General features: G+C 36.3%; 2 protein-coding genes and 1 non-coding gene across 4 annotated transcripts in view; all 3 read right to left on the minus strand.

Moving 5' to 3' along the window:
* Positions 1 to 19,959, minus strand: part of LOC114459136 (E3 ubiquitin-protein ligase TRIM39-like) — a 476,570-nt gene that overhangs the window by 446,328 nt on the left and 10,283 nt on the right. The window lies entirely within an intron of this gene.
* LOC114459132 (NLR family CARD domain-containing protein 3-like) overlaps positions 1 to 19,959 on the minus strand; it is a 331,402-nt gene that overhangs the window by 243,547 nt on the left and 67,896 nt on the right. The gene's annotated exons all lie outside the window — the stretch shown is intronic.
* trnai-aau (transfer RNA isoleucine (anticodon AAU)) lies at positions 17,926 to 17,999 on the minus strand. Its single transcript has one exon. It is a non-coding gene; the product is annotated as a tRNA-Ile (tRNA).

The following is a 19,959-nucleotide window of genomic DNA, read 5'->3' on the forward strand; positions in this document are numbered from 1 at the left end:
TGGGGAGGAGGAAGTCAGTGTCCCGTCTATAGACACGCCCACTCATGAATATGCATAAGCAGGCCGCAAATCAACCTGTGTGTGTAGAGTTGCTCAGAAAGTGACTTTTCAGAGGCTAAAACTCTGGAAAACAGACGAGTTTGGGAAAATAAACCTCAAATACTATGTTTTTGGGGTTCTTAGAACAAATGGAGATGTGTGAAAAATAACATGACATGGGACCTTTAAAGATGACGGACAAGCCGTCTCTGCTGGTGCAAACTCCATTATTGGTTATGAGATCTTCTTTGTCCAAAGCATTTGGTGGTTTGAAGGCTAGATTTCTGATGCATTACCATCAATTCTGGACTGGCGTCATATATGTTTGGAACGACACATCAATGGTGTAAACTCACACACAGAGATCATGGCTGCACTGAATGTTGACACAAAACAAAGCGGAGATGTAAAAGTTAACCTTTCTAGTGTAAGAACATAATTTAAAGAAAACAATAGTCAATATTTAACAGCCACTAAATGAGAAAATGCAGAGTAAAGTGTGTTTCAGGGAGAGAGCAGCCACATTAAATAGGGGGGGGGAAAAATATTAAATTTTAAAGTTGTTTATTTAAAAAAAAAAAAAAAAAAATGTTTATTTAGTTTTCTACATTATTAAATGTTTGTGCAGCAGACAGAGAAGACGATCTGCTTCCAATTTAACATCTTCAAATGTCATTGTGTGCTTCTGTGCACTCACGTCTCCACATTGAAAAAGCAAAACGCTCATTTAAATAGGGCGGTCTCCACCACTTCTGCACGTTTGCTAATCATTGCTGCAATCTTAGTGAAACTGCATCACCATTTAGGGACGCAACTGGTTTACCACCCTTTATTATAGATCTTAGTGAAACATTTAATCACTAAAGGCAGCTTTGAATGGCTCAATGTTGACAGGTTGTCATGGCAACTCAGGCTAAAATGGAAGCTCAATGTTGACAGGTTGTCTGGCAACTCAGGCAAAAATGGAAGCTCAATGTTGACAGGTTGTCATAGTAACTCAGGCTAAGATGAAAGCTGCAGAATCTCCATCATTCTACAGAATCTCCTCATGCACCGTCAGAAACGACTAAAGTAGCTTTAATAATATTGATTAACGTTGACCAGCAGATGTCATCAGTGAGCAACGTTTGAGACCAAAGTGAGTTTCTAATAATAATAATGTCAACTTTAATGACTAATTTTAAGATTTTCCAGAATCCTTTGAGTAAATACTTATTATATATTTAGTGATAATCTTGTGTGAATGAGATGACAATGTAAAGATCTTTGGAACGACTTTGTCATAAAAGCTCTATTTAAATTTGTTCATTTTAACATTTAGTCTGAATTGGATCATTTTATACAGTGTGTGTGTGTGTGTGTGTGTGTGTGTGTGTGTGTGTGTGTGTGTGTGTGTGTGTGTGTGTGTGTGTGTGTGTGTCCCAAAATCAGATGCTGAGTCAGTGTGACAATAACAATGTTTATTTAAAGGGCTCATGTTACGCTAAATTAACTTTTCTGTTCTTTAAACATGATAAAGTGTTATTAGGGCTTCATACACATGTCCTAAATATAGTTTTTAATTAATTCCCTCAATCGTTAGTTAGAGGGTGATTTCCTCCTTTCTTACTACAGGGTGAGCCCAAACACCTCGCTACATTTTGATGATGCGTTCCCACTTTGATGACAAATTTGACTCAGCACTGAGCTGGAGAAGCCACGCCTCCAGGAAGCTCTCTCCCATGATTGACATGTAAACAGACACGTGTTTATAAAGCAGCATGAGCTCGGCTATGGATTTCAATATGTATTTCAATAAATTAACGGCCATTTTGAGAAAAATGGCCATAACGACCACTAGGGGAGGTTGCTGAGGTGGATCCACATCCTAAAATAATCAGTAGTGTTCATGACATCTACGTGCCAAGTTTTATGCTTTTAACCCAAAGTGCACGATTCTACCAACAATTCTTCCTTAACCGCCCACTACTGGTACTGATCCAGGATCTGTGGTGGAGAACATGACCTGACTTTAATCAATAAGTTCAGGATTATTTTGTTTTCTGATTTATTCACACAAATGATTCATTTTTTTTTTTAATTCATTTATTTAGAAATATTCTAGAAATATATTACAAATACATTTAAACAAAAAACGTTTTTTTTATTATATATGTAATATAAAGATGTTTAAGAGCAGCATTAATATCAACATATTTCCCCTCAGGGATCAATAGTTTACTGAATCTGATCAGGTTTATTGATTAAGTTTGATCAACTTCATTTAAATTAAACTAATTTAAATGATCCTGATGACATCATTCCAGACTATAATGATTAAACAAAAATAAATACATCAGTTATTTCACCACTAGAGGGCAGAATATTGTACAGTATTAGAAGCTATCAAGTTATCATGAACCTATGATGTTTCAGACTCTACAATCCCTGTCATTGTTGGTCTCGTCCACAACAACAGAACAACTGCAGCTCTTCACCAGAAATGGCCGTAGCTTCACAGACACATAAATGTTACGTGGGAACTGGTCTGCTCAGTATTTTGGTAGTTTAGACGTGTTTCAGGTGGACGCTTCAACATGTTGTTTAGCTCAGGACCAGGAGGGGTGCTGGGGTGCACCAAATGAACGGTCCCCTTTAACATTTCCCTTTACCTCACGATGACAGCGTTTCATTCACATTATGTCACTTTCTGCATTTAACAGTGGATTTTATTTTTATTGGTAGATTCTGTCATTCTGTCTATGATTCTATTAACACAGATATTATAGGATCATAATTAGCCAATCATGAGCTCATTACAAGTTTTTCATTAATTCTGTAAGAACAAAGTCAAACCTCAAAGTCAAACTGTTTCCTCTGAAGACCTTCATTTACAAATCAATGGGAAATTAAATTATTCAGCCACAAAATCTAAATATTTTCCTCCACATCATGTGATCTCTGAACAAACTGATCATTTTAGTCAATTTCAAAGTGATGACACTGCAAAGGATGGATGAATATTTCTAGATCCTTCACGTTCATTCTTTCTCTTCTATCCTTCAGGTGGAGCTGATTCTATGCTGATGTTACAGGTGAATGGAGGATTGTGGAACCACTCAGCCGTGACAGCAAATATGGTGAGAAATTAATGGATTGAAGTTTGGTTCCTGACGTCCATGTGGATGTGGCTGAACAGCCACTGTTCTTTCTAGGAACACATTTAGAAACAAATGTTTGTTTGGTCGGGTGCACGGTGGCTTAGTGGTTAGCACGTCCGCCTCACAGCAAGAAGGTCCTGGGTTCAAGCCCTGGACTTGGGTCCTTTCTGTGTGGAGTTTGCATGTTCTCCCCGTGCTGCGTGTGTTTCCTCCGGGTACTCCGGCTTCCTCCCACAATCCAAAAACATGACCGTAAGGTTGATTGGAGTCTCTACATTGCCCATAGTAGTGAATGAGAGAGTGAATGGTTGTCTGTGTCTGTGTTGCCCTGTGATGGACTGGCGCCCCGTCCAGGGTGTACCCCCGCCCAGCGCCCTATGAGAGCCGGAGATTGGCACTGGCAGACCCCCGCGACCCTGTTAAACGGGAATAAGCGGGTATGAAAATGGATGGATGTTTGTTTGGTTCCTTCTCTGTGTTTAATCTCTAACTGTTCTACAGGACTCTGGAAGCCAGAACAAAGTGACACCTCAACGTTCTCAGGACAATGAAGCTCAGCCACAACAAAGAAACAAATCTAAGAGAAAAACTTCAGAGCAAAGAGTTCAACAGCAGAGCCAAGCTGGAGTTAAAGCTAAACATACATGTGACCAGTGTGGGAAGGCCTTTAGCTTTAAATCACACCTCACTATACATCAAAGAATCCATTCTGGAGAAAAACTCTTCATCTGTGACGAGTGTGGAAAAGCGTTTGCTCAGAAACAGCACCTGAAGACCCATCAGCTTGTTCACAGTGGAGAGAAACCACACATGTGTGATGAATGTGGAAAGACTTTTAGTCAATCTGGAAACCTCCGTCAACATCTCCTCATTCACCGTGGAATCAAAGCTCACAGATGTGAACAGTGTGACGAGGCTTTTACACACAGATCAAATTTAACGACGCACATGAAGATTCACTCCAGATCAGAGTTGTATCACTGTGACCACTGTGGGAAAATATATAAACACAAACATAATCTCATCATCCACCTGAGATCTCACACTGGACATGAAGTGTGTCCCTGTGACCAGTGTGACAAAGTTTTTACAACATATCAACAGTTAAAATGTCACCAAATCAGCCACTCATCTGAAAGACCTCATAAATGTGACACATGTGGAAAATCTTACAAGTGGAAATCTTACCTTAATCACCACCAACGAGTTCATGAGAAGAATGTTTTCTGATGTGATGAGTGTGGGAAGACCTTCAGCACTTCATCTGTTCTCCACTCACATCTCTGTGTGGATGGAGACATGGAGCAGGAATCATCTTCAGATCCCAGCGACACACGGATGGTGACGACACCTTCTGGTTCCAGTGTTGGACTGAAGAACCCAGAGATCAGGCTGCACAGGATTCCAACATAAACCTGCTGTCAGCTGGAAAATGGACACCAACAGTTCAGGAAGTTGTTGATCTGGTCTGGTTAAATAAATAAATGTTACACATTGATTCCAGTGCTCATTGTTTTTTTTACACTGATTTTATTCCTTTGAGTCATCAGATTAATCAGGCAATTTAAAACGTGTGTATTTAATCAAAATCATAAAAATGAGACAATATTATTATTAATATTATATTATTATACATTTTTTAACAGCAGCAATGGTCTGATAACAGGATGCTGAAAATGTATTTAACTCTGTAATGTAGTAAAAGGGGTGGGACTAACAAGTTATACTTCCACCCACTCCCTTTAGAACACAAAAAGTATGTGTATGCAATAATATACAGTATGTAATGGTTTTTTTCTGAAGGGAAGCTATCTGCATCAAATCTTTAGTTTATTGTAATATTGTTTCTTGTATTATTGCTTATTTTTTGTGTTTACTTTGTACAGGAGGAATGGTTCATTCAACTGTAAGTTTTAAGAATTAAAAGGCATTTACGGGAAGAGAGAGAGTGATTTTAGTCTTAGATTATCACAAAGGTCAGAGGTCATGATAACCACAAAGAACACAAACATCTTTTAGAAAGAAAAACACAGTAAAAAGGTTTTTCTAATAGATTGTAAACAGTTCTTAGAATGTTCTGTAAGAAGATGATTTGACGATTAGAAGAAGAAGAATTCTCTTCAGAATCCACCAACATGTAGGAAAAGCTTGTCCATCAGGAAGAACAGTTTCACTGTGTTGACCAACGTTCCTGGTTTACTCCTTCAAAGTAACTAAATACTCTTGTTCTGTTGAGCAGCTACACTCACCTACTTCATCAACTCCCAATCCTCTAGTGAGAGGGGAATTAGCTCAAATGGTAGAGCGCTAGCTGCACAAAGGCAGGGGACAATTTTTACACTCCCTCACACAAAGGAAAAGATGCAAAAAGCAATAGTGAAATATCATAGACAGTGTCACCTGTACCTCTATATAGATATTTCTGGTGTATTTTAACAGAGTCACCAGACTTGCTGTGAGCTGGACTCCAACCCACAACCTGCTGGCCAACACAAAGCCTGGGTCACACACACACATACAGCAGGATAACAATAAGATTATTGTACCTGTGTAAGTGAGAGGTTCCCACATCCTCCAACTGTGTTTTTCTCACTGTAACATATCAGGAAAATGTGTTTTTATTTTACATTATCAACTACATTATAATTGTTATGTATTTGTTTAAGATGTGCTCTTGTATTAATATGTATTTTAAGATTAAAAGTGACAGTTAATGTAGTCTATCATCAAGTATCTTTATTTGCTCTTGTTTGCAAACTGGACATTTCAAAAGGGCAGAAAAAATACAAATAAAAATACTAACAGAAGATACTTATGTAAGCACTTTTTGAAAATAAAAAACAGTAATATTTATTGAATTATGTCAATCAAAGTGTAATAAATGCAGCTTTTTAAAAAAGGAAAATAATTCACTATATTGATAAGAATTACATTTTTTCATATTTTTTATTGTGTAATATCCCTTCATGCACCATTATCTTTCCTCTTTCTCACTGTACTGTGTACAGGACCATGTGTGTGTAAATATCCCCTATTGTTTATTACCCTGTTTATTTATCTACTGCTGCTGAAACACTGTAAATTTCCTCTTTGTGGGACAAATAAAGGTTATATTGTTGTATCCTAAATGTAACGCTTAATGATAAATTAAAAATAAACAGGTATATATATAGTCATTTACTTGGGCAAACAATGCAAAACAAATCCTCTAAACTATTCACACATCTTAACTACAACTGTTAGTGTATAGAGGTACTGTTACTTTAACAGATGTCTTCATGTGTTAAACTTAAAATACACTGGTGCGTCTGTGTGTGTGTGTGTGTCCGTCTTTTCTAGCAGCATTTAAAGAAAAAACAGGGTCAATATAAAATATAAATACAAAAAATTAGAGAGAATATTGAATTTTTTTTTTTTTTTCAAAACTCTGTTAATTGAGTGCCAAAAATTTGTAATCAAGAGTTTTCCACAATTGGTTCAGTAATTATGTACAAAAACCCAGCAGGATCAGGGTTAAAGCAAATCAAAAGAAAACTGACAACAATAACAGTATCAAAGATAGTAATAGCAGGAATAATAGCAAAAATAGTGTTAAACAGATAATCAAGAGAATATACAAACATTTACAAAATTGGTTGAACAGGCTCACACCTGTTTCTCTGTGGAGTCTTCATCACATGATGCTAACTCATGGTTCTGTGTTAGCACGTCTCCTGGGTCGGTGGTTGGTGGGGTTTGGTCCTGACATGGGACCTTTGAGTTGTCCTTCTCTGTGTCTGCTTCCTCCACTTTTCATTGTTTCTTTAATTCTGCTGTAACTGCATTATTATGTCTGATTACTTCATCAAAAACTAGTGTAAATTTGACCAAATAATCAGTCATTGATGAGTCTGACAAAGTCAGAGAGGAAATGTTTGGTTTCCACATCTGTATCCTCAGTTGCCATTTACATGATCAATATAAATCAACTCAATTTAAATCAAACATTATTATATATGTATAAAGTACTGTCACTGTGTTTTATGGCACTTAACGTATTTGTGTATTATGTACATCATATTAAGAATTGTATTCTTTTAATTAAATTGGGAAAACTGTAATGAAAACTTTTGACCAATGCCCTCCCTGCCCCCTCGCAAACTACACACATGGGTGGGGGGTAGAGCAGCAACGCCATATCGATAATAGTGAGCCTCTGAGTTTGTGTCAGGTTTAGCAGCAAAGCATTCTTTACAAACCACATGATTCTGGTCTAGTTTACCATCTTCCTACGTCTGATTTACGTGTTGTTATAACTTTGTAGCAGTACCAACATGCTTCCTGGATTCAGTCTGTGCTCAAAACAAAACTCGAAGCAGTGATGATGCATTCAATGTGCCTCAGAAAAACTGGATAGAATGAAATACATCATAAAAAACTGGCCCGCGACCCTGAAAACAGGAACAAGTGGATCAGAAAATAGATGGATGGATGGATGGATGGATGAGAAAGTGGATGCAACCATGGATTTTACAGATGCAGGCACGCAGTGACCGATGCATCTCGATTTCACCCGTAGATTGTACCTGTAGGAAGATGAGATGAGTTATTATTAATGGGTTATATAACTAAGAATATTAATTATGATTATTACTATTACTTCAAATTTGCGGGGTGCCACTCCTTTTAACAGGAGAAATATGTCTAAGTTTTTAGACTAAACTCATCAATGTGAAACCAGGGAAAAGTGAATTCTACCAGACATCTACACCATCATCACAGCTTTAATGAATCAGAGGAATCAAATATTATGTTTAACCTTTTATTCAAAAGTCAACAATTAACACAGTCAAAATATCAATTGAAATGGGATAATTAAATCATGATAAAATGCATTTCTAGGCTAATAAAAGTGAGGATTATATGTAATAAAGTGAAATCACTAATCTAGAAGGATGCTAATCTACTAAATCTTGAATAAAAATGCAGGATACATATTCAATAATAAGATCATAAAATCAAAGAATAAAATAAAGAGAGCTCATAACAAAGAGAGGAGGATGGACAAGGGGGAGACGAACAAACATGAATGAGATGTACTGTGTGTGCAGCATGTTGTTAATGCGTGTAAGTTTGTAGTTATGGAAATATGTATGTGATCTATTGTGGATGAAGTTGCTGATGAAAGTTCATTCTTGTACCTTGGAGGTGAGGTCAGGCTGGACCTGGAGGTGCTGTTGAAGCAATGTAGCAGGACGTGCCACCGTTGGTTCTGTTTCGGTTCCACAGAATTTAGCCCCTTCAGCCGATCCGGGCGGTTAGGCCTTCGCAGCTGGCTTCGATAATGGCTCTTGGCTAACCACAATGGGTCGCCGGCCGGGCTTCCTTTCGGCTGTTACGCACGTCCCTCGGTGCCGGATTCGTCCGAACCGAGCAGCTGTTGTCTCAAAAATCTAACTGTTTCTACTATGAAATAAATGAAAGCTGGAACATGAGGGAACACGGGTGAGCATGAACGCCCGCGTCCAAAACTATAGTTTCTGGTCGCGCGTCTTTTTTTAAAGGACGTTTGGCGACGCCTTTTGGAGGAGGCGTCTGGGTGGATCCTTCTGTGATCATGTCGGTGATTGGTCAATGTCTCTGCTTTCAACTTGTGGGTGTGTCTTGGGTGTGTGTAAGTGTAAGACAGAGACAGACGACAAGGGATGATTCTAAACATAAAAGAATGCCTAATAATTAATTCCACATATTTCAAAACATCTTTTCAACATCATATCCTGAAATATCATGAATTACGAAAGGGTTTGATACCAAACATGACTGGAAAATATCCTAGAATCACTTTAGGAATTAATTAATGCATTTTACCTGTAATTACTCATAGACATAAATATCAAAAATCATGTTATGCCTCCTCTTAACTATATGGTTTCCGTAGATACCTCAAACTAACGTTTGTGATGTTTTCTGGTATTTTTAAGCACTTTTAAATGATAAACACTTTAAAATAGCATTCTGTTGGTTATTGCGTTACATGAAACGAGTGTGATCGAACAGACAATATTTGCAATTTCAATTTCTGTAGAAATCATTCCAAAAATGTTTTCGTTTGTAACTTTCAAACATAATACAATTTCTTTGTTCTCCTTTCTTCCCGTGGAGATCTCTCAGCTAGGTGCCTGGACAGTGTTCTCCTGTGACGTCTCACCACAGGGGGTCAGAGGGCATTGGGACTGTTCTTTGAACTTATAGCATCCCACAGTATCTGTTTGATAAGGGGGAGAAGAGGGATGTTCTTCTTTTGATCATAAATGTCGCAGGGAGGTAATATAGGGGAAAACTGTCCTTGGATTCTCTGGTCCTTTTGTTTGGCCGGAAGGGGAGTCGTAAAAGAAGGGTTCATACTACGTACTTCAAATAGCTGGTTCAGTCTTAGCGGCTCCGGTATTGAGTTCACAGACCACATAGTGGGGTTAGTCCTGCATCTCAGAGTTACGGGGGCAGTTGTGTTTACACAGTTCGTGATAACACAAAAACAGGCTCCTTGGTTAATTCTTGCTAGCAAAGGGGGAGGCTTTACGCTTGATGTGGTTTGTTTCCTACATACCGATGTCACTGAATGAATCCATACACTTGCATCGCACATGTTTATATCTAGATACCGATTCATATCGATTATTCTCCACATGCTTAGTGTGTACGTATGTAATATTGTCTCTAAAAACAGTTGACTACTCTGCATTCATTAAATCTCTCTTTTACAGATATCGATAATATTCATTTCACCTACATTTACCTTAATCTTGGTGCTGCTACTACCTGTTCAGCTGCGCAGATAACATAGCAATGAGTGTTTGCGATCCAAGTAAAGACTGACTTTTTTGAATAGAAGATTCTTTAATCAAACTTAACTTTCAGGAACATTTTAATGTAAATAAAAGAAGCGACTATCCTTTATCCATGACACCACCCTGACCTCCTCTTTTACCTTTAGAACCTTCACCTTCATAGGCTGCAGGCCGTTGAAGGGGCCAGAGTGTCTCTATGGATCAAATCCTGCAATGTCATTCTAAAGTGAAAAAAAGAGGTAGTTTAAGTTGTAAAAGTTACAAGGTCATGATTAACCAATTACAGTCATTAAATAAAGTCACATCAATAAACTGACAGCTCAGTGACTGGTTCACATTTTATATCACACATTTATGGAGACTTATTTTTCTAAAATTAGTGTTTTGATCATGTTTGTTTACAAATACAGAGTAGCCAGTATCAGTGCACAAAGTGAAAGTAGAGAATACTGACATCATGTGTTAGACGTTTTTATTTGAAAGAAAAAAAATTGTGCAAAATAGATAAAAAAATAATTAATCAATTATATTTTTAAAAATATATTATTTAATTATTTTAAAATTTCATTTTATAATTAAAAAATATAATTAATTTATTTTTAAAATATGCATTTTTATTTAAAAACAGTTTTTAAACAGTTTAGAATATAAGACATCCGATTTTTAATTTTATTTTATTATCACCAGACATTTCAGGTGACTCCATTTTATTTCCAGGCGACCCTACACAGGGTGACGACCCCAGCATTGAAAAACCCTGATTTATCCCATTCCGGAGGAGCAGTGGGCTGCCAAGGAATGAAATTATTATTATTATTATTATTATTATTATTATTATTATTATTATTATTATTATTATTAATAATAATATTTTTTTATTTATTTTATAACTTATTTGAATTTTAAAATAGATGTACAGATTTTTTTTTGTTTTTATGAAAAAATAAATTCAATGTAATCAAATTGAAAAACATAATGTTCATCAGTTTTTTTAAAAAACATATTTTAATTTATTATCACTAGACATTTCAGGCGACTCCATTTTATTTCCAGGCGACCCCACATGGGGTCACGACCCCAGTGTTGAAAAACCCCTAATGTAACCACCACAGAGGAGCAGTGGGCTGCAAAGGTGTAAAATTGTTGTTGTTTTTTGTCTTTTTATTGTGGCCACCCTGAGGCCACCCTGAGGCACACCTGTGCAATAATCATGCTGTCTAATCAGCATGTTGATATGACACACCTGTGAGGTGGGAGGGGCTATCTCTGCTCACTAACACACATTTACACACATTTGTAACAATATCTGAGAGAAACAGATCTTTAATGTTTATAGAAAATGTTTTAGATCTTTGAGTTCAGCTCATGAAAAAAGTGTTTATATTGTTGTTCAGTGTGTGTATATATATATATATATATATATATATATATATATATATATATATATATATATATATATATATATATTGTTGGTGGTTGATGGTCACAATTATGCAATAAAATAAATTCATTTATTTAATTACAATAACAAAACATGTATTGCTGTCTATAAAATATTGCACTTACTGTAGTGTTGACCTTTGACAGCATGTACAGACATAGTGAAAAAAAATAGTATTGTTATGTTTAATCTGGAAGTTTTGTATCTTTTCACATAATGTGAATATCAATAGTAAAACATTTTAGTCATAACTATTTAAATTAAAAATAATTTTTGATGAGCCAACCCATCAATATCTATCTATCTTTAATCTGTATCTTGTTTTTGTGCAATGCTTTACTCTAATGTTATTAATAATTTGTATTTTGAACCTGTTACTAAGATATTTAAATTGGCTTTTATTTACTTGTTTGTGTTCTTTTATGTGTATGTGAAACACTTTTTATCAAAATTAAAATCAAATATAAAAAAAAGTCAGTTTACTCATGTTTTCTAATTATGTAAAGCGTCTTTGTGGGTATGGTATAGACCACTATGAAATTATTCTGATAATAATAATATAACAAAAATGTAAAAATCAATTGCTTGATATATAAAACACCATATAAGGGGGGGCAAAAGAAAACCTGTCCTAGAGCAGCAAAGAGGCTAGTGTCGTCATTGTGTTAGTGGTTAGTGGTATTATAACATGTAAAATAAATATATTTACTGTCCTCAAAATAGATGTAATTGTTTTAGCAAAAGTGTGAAATGGTAGAAGTTCGAACATCCATTGTTCCTCACACCAGCCTCACGGTAGATAGTCAGTCACCAGATTATCTGGATACTATTTGGACTTTAACACTGTTAAGATCACCTACACCATAAAACAATGAACTTTAATTGTGAGCAGCTTTATACGAGCTAAAACATCCACAGACTGAATGAAAACAGGAGCAGAAAACTGCTGAAATAAATCCTAAACAGTCCTATTGTGTGAGGAGACCTGGTCCAGGACCTGTGGAGGAAAACCACTGCACCAGTGGACTTCAGTTCTCCCTCTAATTTACTGTAAATATCCACATATCTAGTGTTGTGGTGGTCAAGACCGGTCTTGGTCTCGAGACCGGTCTCGAGACCAAATTTTAAAGGTCTTGGTCTTGTCTCGGTCTCTGAAGCATTTTGACTCGGTCTTGTCTTGGACTCTGGCTGCCCGGACTCGGGATTTTCCGTCAAGACCGTTCGAGACCAGCACTAATTCTTGATATTTTTAACCTTTTTTATAATGTGATAATAACATGGAGAAGAACGGGATAAAACAATCCTTTATTCATTATTTAATCCACCCTGTTATAATGACCACAACCTTCCTTAATGTGACTGTGTGTGTGTGTGTGTGTGTGTGTGTGTGTGTGTGTGGCTACGGTGTCAGTTTGGACCGCGGAGCGCAAGGGAGATATGAACTAATCACCGGTAAAAATCCATAAAATCAAATATAAAAAAGTCAGTTTACTCATGTTTTCTAATTATGTAAAGCGTCTTTGTGGGTATGGATAGACCACTATGAAATTATTCTGATAATAATAATATAACAAAAATGTAAAAATCAATTGCTTGATATATAAAACACCATATAAGGGGGGGGGCAAAAGAAAACCTGTCCCAGAGCATCAAAGAGGCTAGTGTCGTCATTGTGTTAGTGGTTAGTGGTATTATAACATGTAAAATAAATATATTTACTGTCCTCAAAATAGATGTAATTGTTTTAGCAAAAGTGTGAAATGGTAGAAGTTCGAACATCCATTGTTCCTCACACCAGCCTCACGGTAGATAGTCAGTCACCAGATTATCTGGATACTATTTGGACTTTAACACTGTTAAGATCACCTACACCATAAAACAATGAACTTTAATTGTGAGCAGCTTTATACGAGCTAAAACATCCACAGACTGAATGAAAACAGGAGCAGAAAACTGCTGAAATAAATCCTAAACAGTCCTATTGTGTGAGGAGACCTGGTCCAGGACCTGTGGAGGAAAACCACTGCACCAGTGGACTTCAGTTCTCCCTCTAATTTACTGTAAATATCCACATATCTAGTGTTGGGGTGGTCAAGACCGGTCTTGGTCTCGAGACCGGTCTCGAGACCAAATTTTAAAGGTCTTGGTCTTGTCTCGGTCTCTGAAGCATTTTGACTCGGTCTTGTCTTGGACTCTGGCTGCCCGGACTCGGGATTTTCCGTCAAGACCGTTCGAGACCAGCACTAATTCTTGATATTTTTAACCTTTTTTATAATGTGATAATAACACGGAGAAGAACGGGATAAAACAATCCTTTATTCATTATTTAATCCACCCTGTTATAATGACCACAACCTTCCTTAATGTGACTGTGTGTGTGTGTGTGTGTGTGTGTGTGTGTGTGTGTGTGTGTGTGTGGCTACGGTGTCAGTTTGGACCGCGGAGCGCAAGGGAGATATGAACTAATCACCGGTAAAAATCCCAGTAAAACTCCTGAAAACAATCACCAGTAATAAATATTATCTCCCTGGTAAAGACAGTAGCTCTAATAACTGGTAAAATGATAAACTGATGATATTACAGCCTGTGAAGGCTGGATAGGGGACGCACTTACTCTGCTTCTGGGTCCTAGTGCCAGCCGAGCGGTGGTCTGTTCCTTTTACAGTGTTTACTGAGGTCCGTGTGTGTTTAATAAGTCTGTGTGTGTTTAATAAGTCTGTGTGTGTTTAATAAGTCCTTGTGTGTCCGTGTGAAAGTCTGCATGTTTATGCATCTGTCCATCCACTCTTTTCATTATATCCATGTCTTTTAAGGCTTTATTACATAATATCGGCTGTAGTCCGGGCCGCCGCCATCTTGGATTATGTCGTCACCAGCGCGTCATCGCCGCGCATCACAGAATGAGTCAAATAACTGTAAAGAGGTCTTATATTAGTCTATTATCTTTTAAAGTGGTGTTTTTTTGTGTCTTTAGACTCCAATTACATGTATGTATACAATATGTTCCCCACAATATAAACAGGTTCACAATATAATTATTTTTATAGTTTCTGTTTCCAGAATAATAATAATAATTCTCAACAAGAACTATTGATTAATTTGTCACATGACTGTTCCAGGGGTTGAGTTTGTTTTATTTAGTTTCACATCTACCTGTAGCTCTATGTTTTTTACACTGATGACAACTTGTTTGTAGTTTTATTTCAGAAAGTTTCACTTTTACAGTTACAGTTGGAAACCTTTGTTAATTGAATATCCTAGTTATATTACAGCAACCAAATTAAACTATATCAACTAAGTGAATTAATAAAAATAACCTGTGTAAAGGCTTTTTCAAACTAAAAAAATATCTTATGAAATCTGTGACCTGTTAAACCTGAACAACTGAAAGAATCAGAATCAAGAATCATTATTTCTTGGCAGAAATACTTTTCAACACTTGCTGTACATTCAGCTGACATAAAAATATTGTTTTCAAATATGTAGAATAATTGTGAATTTATCAGTAGCAGTAGTAGTTTTAATATTTTAGTTAATTTTTTGCAGGCACCTTTTTTGTACGTCAAATGTATTTAAAATAAACTAAAATTAAAGAGAGAATGTTATTTAACTGTTGAACCTTGTCATAATTTTATTTATTTATATATTTTTTTAAATTGAAAAAAAAATGTTTATGGTCTTGGTCTTGGTCTTGGTCTCGGCTTGTCTCGGTCTTGGTCTCGACTCGGTCTCGGCTCCCGAAAGTCTTGGTCTTGTCTTGGTCTCGGTGCATTCTGGTCTCGGGCAAGTCTTGGTCTCGGATAGTGTGGTCTTGAACACAACACTACAAATATCTCACAAACAGAACAAGATTTATTTGGTTTTTCTGTATTTCTGTTTTGGTTTTAAGTCAGTAAAACAAAATAACCACTGTTTTTTTGTTATTTTGATTAAGTTTTAAAACGTAATAACCACAAAACGAAGGGTACACAGATAATAACTAATGTCTTTAGCCTGTTTTTATGAATATTCATAAACTACTATCTAACTGCTCCCTGGGTGTCTGTAGTTAGCAGCCCACTGCTACCCCTCTGGGAAAATGGGTCAAAATGCAGAGAATGAGTGAGTGATCAATAAAGTTACATTATTTTATTTATTATTGATCAGTTGATTATCCAGATGTGTCGCTGGTTTGGCTGGTCCTGAGCTCTACGTCTGGTGTCAGCAGTGAAAGTGTGGAGATGTTATCTCTGTGTGGCTACCGTTAGCTGGAGGTTAGCTGTGGGCTACATGGTGCTGTGGTGTGATGGACGTCTGATGGTGGCTCAGAGTGGGAGTTGTTGTGGTAGAATGTTCTCCTGTGCATCAGGACTTAAGGCCTGTCTGAGGGAATGGGTGAGGAAGCTCCATGACTTATTTACCTGTGATGTACCATGGTGATAATTGATAGACAGAAAGACATCATTCCATTATGTTACATGTACCGTAATATGCAAAATTACCTTAAGTTGTTTAGATTTAAACTGACTTGTAGAATACTTGTACTCTATTTTCTTCATCAACACTCTAAACACACAGTTTTTATTTATAATTGTAGTTTTAAATGATGAATGTCTTTTAAATCCTCTTTTTGTGTATTTCTATAAACATAACTTTGTTTGACTGGTGCTCAGGGAGTATGGAGGACCAAACCTGCCTAACGTATAAATAAATAAATGTATTAATAAATATTGGAATAAATAAATAAAATAATGAATATATAAATAAAGAGATAATTAAATGCATAAATAAATTAATATAAAACTGGTAAATAAATCTGACATAAACAAATAAATGTCTTAAATTGATTTATACATTTATTTATTTATTCATGTATTTATTTCTACTTTTATTTATTTCAACATTTATTTATTTTAACTTTTATTTATTTCTACTTTTATTTATTTATACATGTATTTATTTATACATTATTTATTTCAACATTTATTTATTTCCACATTTATTTAATTCCACATTTCTGTGTCCGTATGCTAATGAGGTAGGAGGGACTAACCTCAGTCTCATTCAGGATTGGTCAACTGAGCGATCCAATCAGATCCACTTCCTGTTGCAGCAGATGGGCGTGGCTTAGATGAAGAAGTGAAGATGGCTGATTTCAGAGTTTTAGTGAATGACTTACGAGCTTTAGCTGATGAAGTTGAAAACAATTCACCAAATGACGACCTTCACTTTTATCTGGATAGTTTTATTAACAGCTTAGCTCAGCTAAACTCTGATATGGATTTAGAAGTCGACCCAGCAGTGTTTGATGGTCTGGAAGAAATTTCCCACCAGTTCTGCATCTTCTCAGAGACTGAAGAAACAACCTTCAGATGCCCCTCCTACTTTTTACCCCCATATGATTGAGGCTCACCTCCATTCAGAGAACACTGCTCTGGACATCACAGAGATGTTCAGTGTGAGTGAGAGAACAATTAGTGTGAGGATGGTACATTATGAGATAAGGTCATTTTAACCTACTTCTGTCAACATCTGTTTTGTAACTCTTGCTTGTTTGAAAGTAGCAACAGTAGAACTATATTTGTGTGTAAATATTACTCATGTTAATGTGTATTAACAGTAGGCTAGGCTAACGTTGCATTGCTATTCCATTTCAATACTAATATTATGAAGCTATAGACTGGTCATATTATATGGCATATGTTCAGGTTCTAATGTCATGTAGACTACACAACAATTAGGCTACATTAAAACAATCTGGTCTGTTTTAACAGCACATCAGCCCTTGTCCTTAATATCAGCTAATGTATAAAGTCATCTAGTATTGTTTTGTCCTTGTTATCTCTAGCATCTGTCCAGGTTAGCAGTAGTTTTAATTTAGAGTTCAGTAAAACTTACTTTGTCAAAACAAGCACAGTTGTAGCTATAGTGTGTTAATATATGTACATGTTTGATCATTAAAAATAGGCTACATTATTATTAGTCTATGAGTTTTTATTACATACAATGGTTAGATCATTTCACAGACAGTTTTCATTTAATGTCTATTGTGACCTTTCTCATTGTTTTGGATAAACAGAGTCCATGATTTATTCACTACATTGTAAGACAATGATTTGGATGAAAGTATAACCTACATTCTGCAGCTCCATCACAACTGTGGATACAAAATGATGGTTGGACACCTGAATACACAAGGCATACACATACAAAGTAAGTATTATTAGTATTTAACCTAAATTGTTCTGGGATTATTCATCAATAAATTGGTATTTGTCCTACTTGCTGATTTATTAAGGTGTCAAAAAGAAGCTTCTTTACTGACAGTCATTCTAGATTTTTGGCTATTTGTGAATTTTCTTCCAGGTTTGGGAATGATTAACAGTTTAGATATTCTTTATCTGTGTTTATTGTATACATATTCATACCTTGTTCTTTCTGACTCATACACTAACATTTACAACACATGAAAGCAGGTTTATGGTCCTTGATTAATATCTGGCCAGTATGGGGTTTGAACCCATGACCTTGGCGTTATTAGCACCACGCTCTGACGAGCTGAGCTAACTGGCCTATGAAGCTACAAAAATGTGTGAGTTAAAACGCTTACGGTTCTAAACACCCAGAAAGTTGGCAGGTGAAAATTCAGCAGTACTCATCCCTTAGCTTAAAGCTGCAGTATGTTTTTTTTTTTTTTTTTAATGTTATTTGGTCAAAAATCCATAATCATCTTTGAGCATATTGTAATCCAAAGTGTTCTGAGTAGAAAGTGAATCTTTTCTCCTTCTCCAGGCTCTGAAAATGAAGTTTATCAATACAGAATGGATGTCAGCCAATCAGAGGTCTTTCTACCAATAGGACCATCCAATGAGCTGTTTTAAGCATTACTAATTCCAGCAGAAATCTCTAACGTGACTTTTGTCAAAACAAGAGGAAAAATGAAGACTGAGGTGGAGAAGCAACAGAATAAAGGCACAAACATGTTCATGAGGAACAGAGTCACAGAGGTTCCTCTGACTCTGTGTGTGTGGTGGACTTCACTTGATCTGCTTTCAGTCCGTGCACAGTCTGCCCTGAGTCAGAGAGAGAGTGATAACAAACGAGATAAATAGCTTGTAAAACTAAGAGAAACATTATCTAAGGTGGAGACAGAGAACAGACACATTTCATCTGCAGTGTGGAGTGTGTCTGCTCTGATCAGCTGCTTGTGTGTGAGGATCAGCTGTGGCTCTGAGCCTCTTACTGTCCTCACAGCAGTGAGTAATACATGCTTTTACGTCTCTAAAACATCAGAAAACTCTCCAACAACACAAGATAAAGTCTCTACATTTGTTTCTAGTCTCTATGGAGAAATCTTTGCCCAGAAACTAAAAGGTTTATGTGTGACTCACTAAAAATGAACAATATTAATACTTTTGAATGATAATCTTTGTAAAATGCCTAGTCAGCTGATTGAGGCTGTGTGTGTCAGACACTTTCTGTATCCACGGACCAATCAGATCATTCATTCATTCATTATACACTTTCATTATACACTGTGGTGACGCTGACAGCCTCAGCAGGAACATACAGCAGTTGTGCTGCTATACACAAAGTGTGGGGGTCCTTTCTCACCCCTGTCACAGGAGCGTGCACGTAGCCAGGCTGAAATCACCTGGGTTAAGAGAGTGAGTTGATATCTCAGTTCATAGTGCAGCTGCTCTCTGACAGAGAACGTTTGGTTAGGTGAAACCCACTAACAGAGATAAATCCAGGATATACGTATCCAGCTTTGTAGTACAGGCCCACAGAGCTACACATCTTTAAACTACAGATGATCGCTTCATCTTCATAATAAACATCTTTAGAGGAACAAATGTTTACACAAATAATGTGTAGTAGAAGTGGTGTTTGTGTGTCTTTTTTCCAACACATGTGACTTTGTGACACAGAATCAGTGTGAACGCGTCCCTGGGGCGTTTGTGTGTAAACTGTGTGTGTGTGTGTGTGTGTGTGTGTGTGTGTGTTTTCTCGCCCTGCAGCATCTGTGGCTTCAATCCTGAACTTTAATGTATTTTTAGTTTATTTTAATACACATTTTTCCACTTTCAGGACACTTACAAATCCTTTCCACCACTTTTGCATCTAATGTCACATATGTTGACCAATTATTGTCACTTTTATCCTTTTTCATCATATTTCATGATTATTTTTGCCAATTTAACCACATACACCATTTGTCATGCCCATTATATGAAAGTTTAAACTAATTGTTCCAATATTGACACTTTGAAAACACTTTTTCTGTCCGTTTTTGTCCATTCTAATTTGCAACTTTGGTTTTTAAAATCCCATTTGACAACTTTTTCCACTATTTTTGGTCATTTTCAACCAATTTTTTTTATGATTAAAACAAGGATTTACATCTTTAAGATGACTATATACTATGGCCCAAATAATAGTAAACATCCTGCATAACAGTGAATATTATTCAGATAAATAAATACATGTGTTTATCACATAGAACGACGGACCTTCATTTTGCTGACTTCAT

Source organism: Gouania willdenowi, unplaced genomic scaffold (genome assembly GCF_900634775.1).
Source record: "Gouania willdenowi unplaced genomic scaffold, fGouWil2.1 scaffold_269_arrow_ctg1, whole genome shotgun sequence".
Classification (NCBI taxonomy): domain Eukaryota; kingdom Metazoa; phylum Chordata; class Actinopteri; order Blenniiformes; family Gobiesocidae; genus Gouania; species Gouania willdenowi.